At 47.9% G+C, this 9,700-nt stretch overlaps 1 non-coding gene across 1 annotated transcript; it reads right to left on the minus strand.

Annotated features, from left to right (window-relative positions):
• Positions 1–2,317: 2,317 nt before the first annotated feature.
• Positions 2,318–2,393, minus strand: TRNAG-GCC (transfer RNA glycine (anticodon GCC)). The gene has a single exon. It is a non-coding gene; the product is annotated as a tRNA-Gly (tRNA).
• Positions 2,394–9,700: the final 7,307 nt, after the last annotated feature.

The raw sequence follows: 9,700 nt of genomic DNA on the forward strand, positions 1-9,700 counted from the left end.
AGACTATGAGGTGTTGCACTTTTTTAAAGATGAGAACCATAGTTATTCTCATTATTTGGGGAAATTGTTTTAGAAGAGGACGTAAGGCCCCATAGTGGAAAACATTCTGAATTTGAAAGCTAAGACCTAGGTTCGATTCCTTGCTCAGCCACTCAGCTTTGGAAGCTTAGGAAATTCTCACAGTCTTGCAGGCATAAGTGCCCTCCTTTATCACCTGAGAAAAGAAGAATATACTTTCTTCGTCTGCATACGGGGTTACTGTGAAGAGTGACCATCCTACAGATGTGAGCCGGGCTGGGCAGAGTAGAGGATGGGGTGCAGTGTGGGGCTGGGGAGAGTGGAGGATGGGGGGCAGTGTGGGGCTGGGCAGAGTGGAGGATGGGGTGCAGTGTGGGGCTGGGGAGAGTGGAGGATGGGGGGGCAGTGTGGGGCTGGGCAGGGTGGAGGATGGGGGGCAGTGTGGGGCTGGGCAGGGTGGAGGATGGGGGGCAGTGTGGGGCTGGGCAGGGTGGAGGATGGGGTGCAGTGTGGGGCTGGGCAGGGTGGAGGATGGGGTGCAGTGTGGAGCTGGGCAGGGTGGAGGATGGGGTGCAGTGTGGAGCTGGGCAGGGTGGAGGATGGGGTGCAGTGTGGGGCTGGGCAGGGTGGAGGATGGGGTGCAGTGTGGGGCTGGGCAGGGTGGAGGGGTGCAGTGTGGGGCTGGGCAGGGTGGAGGATGGGGTGCAGTGTGGGGCCAATGAAGCCCTTTAGCCCCATATTCACCAATTATCTCAAATTTAGATTTTTAAGAACTGTACACCTACAAATACGTTCACATAATGCAGTTGTATCTCCAATGAGATACATTGCATTTATGTGTGTTAAAAGTAATAATTTGCACAGTGAAAATGTTTTAACTGATTCTATAATTTTTATAACTTTTTTTCCTTTCATTTTGAGTGTGCTGTCAGCCTCAGTCAAAAGAAGTGGCCTAGGTCTCCTGACTTGTGGGAAACCCCGCTTGCCAAAGCACCTCGTAAACTACACTCCACTCTGAAAATGTGGAAACAGAACGAGGAGGGAAGAATAGCATTGTTCTTCGGTGGGAGTGGGGGTGACAATGGAGAAAACAGAGCGTGAGCAGGAAATCGCAGAGAACAGGCTCTACCGTGGGCTATTCCAAATAGAAGCAGAGTTGGTGAAGTAATAGCAATAGAGGAAAATTCATTTTTAATGTTGCCTTTCTTTCCCCAGAAAGACTGTTTTTTATTTATTTTTTTCCCAGTCTTTAGTGGAACCAGGAATTTTCAGAGTCAGAATTTTGGTGCAAATCGTCCCCTTTCCGCTAAAGGCCGTGAAATACTGCTCTCAGGAAGCCATTGAGGTCCCTTGAAGGTGCTAACTGGGATGGAAACAGATTATTACTGCGGATGACCTTGTTCAGGGCAGCAATCTGCAGCGGACCAAGGTCAGCAGCGTTCCTCTGTCCTTCTCTCCTGAACGCATGTTTGCCATTTTATTACAAGGAACATTTCGTAGCACAAAACTCATAAAATTGCTGCAGCTCCAAGTTTCATCACACAGTCAGAAAGTTACCTCACAATTTAATAAGGTGAAAATGAGCGTTTTATCATTATCTCCCGTTTTATAATTGGCCAGAGTTAACTGTTCCTCCCTTTCGCTTTAGAAAAGTGGGCCTCAGTTGTCTCAGTTGGAATTTTCCAGGGCAGCCCTGATTTTGAATCCATGTTAGTGGTGTCTCTCTTATGGACGTTGGTTTCCGTTGGGCCTTCACATCCTGGTTTCCGGTTCTGGAAGCTTGAGAGTGGTGGCTGTGCCCCTGTTCACGTGGGAAGCTGAGGCCGGCTCACCGAGCCTCTTCCCTTGGGCAGCTGTCTGTTGTCCCTCCACGTCACTGTTCCAAGGTCCTCAAACTTCGCCTCAAAGGAGGAGCTCCAGAACCTATTATCCTCTTGGCGGAACATTTGCCAGAAAGTGCTACTCTAGTTTATGCCATAACTGGAGTTGAAAATGCTTTTCGTGATGGTAAACACGGCCTTCACGTGCAAGTTTTTTTTTTTTTTCATTTTTCCGAAGCTGGAAATGGGGAGGCAGTCAGACAGACTCCCTCATGCGCCCGATCGGGCGATGCTCTGCCCATCTGGGGCGTCGCTCTGTTGCATCCAGAGCCACTCTAGCGCCTGAGGCAGAGGCCACAGAGCCATCCTCAGCGCCCGGGCCATCTTTGCTCCAATGGAGCCTTGGCTGCGGGAGGGGAAGAGAGAGACAGAGAGGAAGGAGGGGGGGGGTGGAGAAGCAGATGGGCGCTTCTCCTGTGTGCCCTGGCTGGGAATCGAACCCAGGACTCCTGCACGGCAGGCCGACGCTCTACCGCTGAGCCAACCGGCCAGGGCCACGTGCAAGTTTTAATCTAAAAAAAAATTGCATATGCATGGCTGTCATACCATATTAATGCACATGGTTGGAAGCTCTGGACTCTTTTCAGGGTCATGCAGGGTCTCCTCGCTGGCCATTTCTTCAAGCTAAGCTTCCCTAAGCTGATAACGAACAGCAGTTGGCCCAGGGGTACCTTTCTCCCTGATGCACTGCCTTTCCGTGGCCCCCAGGACACCGCCCCCTGCCTCACTGCTGCCCCGTGCTGCGTACGGACAGTCTGCCTCCATAGCAGACGTGGGAAGGCAGTGGCCTGGGAAGCAGTTGCCTCCTTTCCTGAATGCATCTCTCTTTCCCGGCCCCTTATCCCTCCCTCCCCTCCTTGGGGCTTTACAGAAAAGCAAAACAAAACAAAACACACAAGAGATGGTCCAAGCAATCATCTCTGGCTCTGTAGGCAGAGTGGTTCCAGGTGGGTCTGGTTCTTGTCTCCATTAAGTCACAACTGCTCTGACCCTCAGCCTCCTGATTTTTTTTTTTTTTCTGAAGCTGGAAATGGGGAGAGACAGTCAGACAGACTCCCGCTTGCGCCCGACCGGGATTCACCCGGCACGCCCACCAGGGGCGATGCTCTGCCCCTCCGGGCGTCGCTCTGCCGTGACCAGAGCCACTCTAGTGCCTGGGGCAGAGGCCAAGGAGCCATCCCCAGCGCCCGGGCCATCTTTGCTCCAATGGAGCCTTGGCTGCGGGAGGGGAAGAGAGAGACAGAGAGGAAGGGGGAGGGGTGGAGAAGCAAATGGTGTTTCTTCTATGTGCCCTGGCTGGGAATCGAACCCGGGTCCCCCGCACACCAGGCCAATGCTCTACCGCTGAGCCAACTGGCCAGGGCCCCTCCTGATTTATAAAAAGGGAATAACATCATTCCAACCTCACCCCTTTATTGTGAATATTTAGTGATTCTTAGTGGGATGATTTTGCCCCCCGCCGGCAGATATTTGGCAATATCTGGAGACATTTTTGGGGTCACAACACAACAAGTGTGTGTGGGGGGTGGGGTGGAGGGGATGCCACAGGCATCTAGGGGTGGGAGGCCAGGGGTGCCACGGCATGTCCCCCGACAAGGGATGACCTGGCCCAGAACATCGCTAGTGCTGAGGGTGAGAAATTCCGCTCTAAGGTGTGACAAGTGCGTAGCCCAATTCATAAGAAATGTCAGTCATTATCACTGCCACTATTCTGATATGCAACTGCTCTTCGTCAGAGCAACAAATGTTCGTTTCTGTTACTTTTAGAAAGAAAATGTATTTTAGCCTTTTGATCTGTGATGTGAGAATGCTACTTGAATGCATGCACTTTGATGGGAAGCTGTGCACGTACATTTAACAACGAGGCGAGCAGAACAAGAAAAGGAAGGTTGTTTCCTTATCTCATTTAAACACGAAGGAAAGTGACGTATTATCAAACAGCTACATGTTTTACTTGTTATCCCAATTCCCCCTAAAACTTAGGTGTCTTATGCGCCCCTGAGAGAAGAGAAAGCCGAGGTTCACAGAGTGCGTGACTTTTCCCAGTCAGTGACAGAGCTGGGCCACCAGCCCAGGTACTTTGACCCGTGAGATTTCTCCCAGAATGCTCCCCTGCCCTCCCCTCCCCCAGAGCTAACCGGGCCTGCCTGTGTGCTGGGACAGGCCCAGATCGAGCATATCTAGGGAAAATGTGTAACAAAGTGAATAGGACGCAAGGACATCAAAAGAGTTGCTACCTTAAGGGGTGAGTTGATTAGTGTTTACTTGAAAAATTGTATTTTTATAAAAGTTCAATGTTGATGTAATCAAAACAAACAAAAAAAATCTCCCCATCGCCTCTCTGCCTACCACCCCCCAACACACATGCCACACACACGCGCCACACACACGCGCACACATACACGCACCCACACGGATGTCTTCACAGTTTTTCCTTCCTCCAGTTTCCATTTACTCGGTTACCTCTCTCTCTTCCCTCTCCTCTGAGACAGGTTAGCATCTTAATGGAGAGCAAATGGTCCCAGCAATGGCATTAGGAAAAAGACTCCTGACTGGGTAGGGTCAGTGAGGAGAGAGCTTAGCGAGGAAAAAAGCCACAATTCTGAGATAAACTAGCGTGTTACATCAAAAACAGTCCTTTTATTTTTTGGAAGAGAACAGAGAGTCATGAATTACAGACAAGTGCCTCCGAGGCTGGGTACTCGCAGTGTTTTTCTGAGCGAAGACAGCCATGTGAGCAGGACCATCTGGATGGGGCGAAGCCCACTTTGAAATCCGAATATACAATACCACTGCTTATTTAAACATCGTTTGTGTTTGAATAATGGCAAGAGTTAGAGCGCTGAGGGCCTTTGTTTTTCAGGCTTTTGGAAGTGAGCATAGAGGACTTCTGACAAGTTGGGGTCATTTGGAGCGGAGGGTGGGGCTTTCTTGGCACATGAGGCAACAGGGAGTGGGAGCAAGTTATTTGCAGTCATCTTGGTCCTGTTTAAATGTCTCTTTCTTTCTGCATTCAGCAGCTTTAAAGTATAAAATCTCTAAGAAAGGAGAGAGACTGACCAGTGGGGTGTCAGTGCTGGTGTGAGGATTTGTGGCTCTCTGCTTTGGAGGCTGAGGCTGAGAAGCCTGTGTGACCAGCTCTGTGTGGCCCGTCCGCGGCAGCAGGCACCAGCCATGGCGGCTGCAGCTGTCTTGTTCGTGAGGGGAGCCTTCTGGAGCACGAGCATTGCCAGGGCTCAGGGAGAAGCCTCAGGCTTGCCTCAGTGTTCCTGGAGGGGTTAAGGGCCTGGGAAGTCCAAGACCCTCTGCTTTCTCTCCCCCAGTGCTGCACACATGTCCCCCTCTTAGGTGACCAGATGTCTTGGTCCAGAGGGCCACCCCAAATGCCCTTGAGGACATCCCCAGACCTCCTGCTCACACATACCTGCATGCAATTGGCCACTTGTTTTTGCGTTTCTCCTACCGATTCTGGAGTCAGACCGGGCTTCCCTGCTCATTAGCTCTGTGACCATGGGCAGGTCACTTAACTTCTCTGGTGCTATGGACTGAATGTTCATATGTTAAAACCCAACCCCCAGTGTGATAGTATTAGGAAGTGGGCCTTTAGGAGTGTATTAGGTCATGAGGGTGGAGCCCTCATGAATAGAATTGGTGCCCTTATAGAAGAGGTTCCAGAGAGCTCCCTCACCCCTTCCACTATGTGAGGACACAGCGAGAAGCCACTTATATCTATGAAGCACAAAGTGGGCCCTTGCTAGTCACCACACCTGCCTGTGCCTCAATCTTAGCTTCCCAGACTATAGTACTGTGAGAAATAGTTTTCTGTTATTTATTTATTTATTCTTAAATTTTTTTTTTTATGACAGAGACAGAGAGAGAGAGAGAGAGAGAGAGAGAGAGAGATAAGGACAGACAAGCAGGAAAGGGGAGAGATGAGAAGCATCAACTCTTTGTTGTGACTCCTTAGTCTACTTAGTTGTTCACTGATTGCTTTCTCATGTGTGCCTTGACTGGGGGAAGAGGGGGCTCCAGCAGAGCAAGTGACCCCTTGCTCAAGCCAGCGACCTTGGGCTCAAGCCAGCAACCATGGAGTCGTGTCTGTGATCCCATGCTCAAGCCAGTGACCCCACACTCAAGCTGGTGAGCCCCCACTCAAACCAGATGAGCCTGCACTCAAGCCAGCAACCTCGAGGTTTCGAACCTGGGTCCTCCGTGTTCCAGTCCAATTATCTACCCACTGCACCACCACCTGGTCAGGCAATTTTCTGTTATTTTTAAGCCACTTGGTCAGTTATAGCAGCCTGAACTGACTAAGACACCTAGACTTCAACTTCAATCTGGGTCAGGTACATAGTTGACTGATGTTTAAAGAGTAATTTTTTTTTAGTGAGTGAGAGAGAGAGACAGACAGAAACAGGAAGGGAGAGAGATGAGAAATATCAATTCTTTGTTGCAGCACTTTAGTTGTTCATTGATTACTTCTCATATGTGCCTTGACCAGGGGGCTCAAGCTGAATCAGTGACCCCTTGCTCAAGTCAGTGACCTTCAGATTAAAGCCAGTGACCTTTGGCTCAAACGAGTGACCTTGGGATCATGTTGGTTTTGCACTCAAGCCAGAGACCCTGCGCTCAAGCTGGTGACTTTGGGGACTCAAACCTGGGGCCTCAGTGTCCCAGGTTAATGCTCTATCTACTGCACCACCACTAGTCAGGTGACAGGCTGAATGAATTTCTATCTCTTAGAATCATTGAGATAGTTTCATAAAATAATGTAAAACACCAGCTTGGTGCCAGTACATTGTCAGACTTTCATAGCAGAATATGTAATTGCATAATATATATTATACTATTAAATATTAGTACATAGTATACTATTAGTATGTTAGTATATATAATGGTAGTATAATATATTTTATATGTTATTTATATTATACTACTATTACATAATAACACAATGTATAATGACATACAATATAATAAATATTATGACAGAATATTTGCCTGTATAACAATATCCTATATATATACAGTATGTCCGTAAAGTCATGGTGCACTTTTGACCGGTCACAGAAAAGCAACAAAAGATGATAGAAATGTGAAATCTGCACCAAACAAAAGGAAAACTCTCCCAGTTTCATACCTATTCAGTGCAGTTCGATGTGGGCTCATGCACAGATTTTTTAGGGCTCCTTAGGTAGCTAACCCGTATAGCCTCTACAGACTCGTCACTGACTGATGGCCTACCAGAACGGGGTTTCTCCACCAAACTGCCGGGGTCCTTCAACTGCTTATCCCACCGAGTAATGTTATTCCTATATGGTGGCGCTTCGTTATAAACGCGCCAATATTCACATTGCACTTTGGTCACGGATTCAAATTTAGTGAGCCACAGAACACACTGAACTTTCCTCTGTACCGTCCACATCTTGACTGGCATGGCCGTGGGCTGCTCCACTGTATACACAGTGTTACGTCATCATCTGCGCATGCGCACATGCTGCCACATCATCCTACAGAAACTGATATTTAGTAAATTCACAAAGTGTACAACTGCCACTGTCTTTTAATTCCAGAAAGGCCTAATCACCCCAAAAAGAAATCTTGTATCCACTGGCAGTCACTCCCCAAGGCCCCTTCCTCAAGTCTCTAACAAACTCTAAACTGCTTTTCGTCTCTATGGACTTGACTGTTCCGCACATTTTCTAAGTTGAACAGTCCGGTAGGCTGCCTTTTGTGTCAGGCTCCTTCGCTGAGCATAGTGTTGCAGGCTCATGCATACTGTGGCGTGTGTCAGTACTTTTTGCCTCTGATGCCTGATTACATTGCATGGATAGATCACAGTTTGTTTATCCATCAAATGATAAACAAATGGCTTGTTTTTACTTTTTGGCTATTATGAATAATGCTGATATGTATCTTTGTTTACAAGTTTTTGTGAGGACATGTGTTCTCAATTCTGGTGGAATATACCTAGGAGTGAAATTGCTGGGTCACGTGGCAACTATGTTTACCTTTTTTAGAGAAACTCCTAAGCCGACTCTGAAAGCGGCTGCACTGTTTTACATTCCCACCAGCAGTGTGGGCGGGGTCTAGTTTCTTCACATCCTTCACAACCTGAGATTGACTTTTTTAAATCATAGCCATCCTAGTGGGTGTGAATTAGTATTTCATTTTGTGATTTCAGTTTGCATTTTCCCAATGATTAATGATATTGAGTATCCTTTTATGTGCTTATTTGGCCATTTATATATATATATCTTCTTTGGAGAAATGTCTATTTAAATCCTTTGCACATTTTGAAAATAGGTTGTCTTTTTATTGTTGAGTTGCAAGTGTTTTTTATATATTTTGGATACTGGATCCCTATCAGATATATGATTTAAAAATATTTTCTCTAATTTTTGAGACTATATTTCTGCATTCTTTTTCTAAAATTTCTTTTTCAGCTATAGTCAACATACAATATTAGTGTCAGCTGTACAACATAGTGATTAGGTATTTATATAACTTATGAAGTGGTCCCCCCAATAAGTTTGGTACCCATCTGACACCATACAGACTTAATAATGTTCCCTTACTCTATTTTTTTCTTTCTTTCTTTTTTTTTCTGTATTTTTCTGAAGCCGGAAACGGGGAGAGACAGACTCCCGCATGCGCCCGACCGGGATCCATCCGGCACGCCCACCAGGGGGCGACGTTCTGCCCCTCCGGGGCTTCGCTCTGCCGCGACCAGAGCCATTCTAGCGCCTGGGGCAGAGGCCGAGGAGCCATCCCCAGCGCCCGGGCCATCTTTGCTCCAGTGGAACCTCGGCTGCGGGAGGAGAAGAGAGAAACAGAGAGGAAGGAGAGGGGGAGGGGTGGAGAAGCAGATGGGCGCCTCTCCTGTGTGCCCTGGCCAGGAATCGAACCCGGGACTTCTGCACGCCAGGCCGACGCTCTACCGCTGAGCCAACCGGCCAGGGCCTATTTTTTTCTTTTGTAGCTTGTTTTTTTTTGGTGGTATAGCTAAGAAATCATTGCCTAATCCAAGGTCACAAAGAATCTTTATTTCTAAAAATTCCTGGGTAATGCTGATGCTGCTGGTTCAAGAGCTACAGTCTGGGTGACAAGATGCTGCAACATTTTGTTCTTCCTTTTCAGTGCCCTGATGGAATAGCAACTGCTGCCCTCCTTGGAGGCCTTAGCAATCGACTCTGATCAGCCCGAATTAAACTGGAGTTTTTCTTCGCCGGCCAGGGCTCCCCCACAGCGAGCGTTCCAGGTCAGGGCGGAGGATAACCGCAGGCTGTTTTCCCTTTTCGTTGGAGCTCTGAACTTAAGAGCTTGGAACAGTTCAAATCCAGTACTATAAACTCTAGGTAAATAATGCTTTCACCATAGAGGAATTTAGTTGTTGAAAGTGTAACTTGTCCGTAGCCCGACTGTAGAAAAGCTTGCATGCCAGCAACATGTGCTGTCATGAGATTGGAGGCAGCGCGGCAGGCAGCGCTGCATCCAGAACGAGCCTCAGAGCACACCAGCAACGCGGTCTGTGGCTCTCAGGCAGGGCCTGGTTTCAGAGTGGGATACTCCCGTAACTGATGAGCTTAGTAGCAGAAAGTTTAGTCTGGATTCCTCTGCTTTAGTTTATTTGTTTTATTATTTCTTTTCTTTGAATTTATTTGGTGCTTTAATGAAACCTCCACTTTCAGAACCAGAGGTCAAAGAATAATCCTGGAGCACTGATGTTTCTCTCCGGGTGATGGTCTTTCTTCTTCTGGGCCATTTATTCTCACAGATTAAGTGCTGGTGACCCCACTGCT

Source organism: Saccopteryx bilineata, chromosome 5, assembly GCF_036850765.1.
Source record: "Saccopteryx bilineata isolate mSacBil1 chromosome 5, mSacBil1_pri_phased_curated, whole genome shotgun sequence".
In the NCBI taxonomy this organism is placed as follows: Eukaryota; Metazoa; Chordata; class Mammalia; order Chiroptera; family Emballonuridae; genus Saccopteryx; species Saccopteryx bilineata.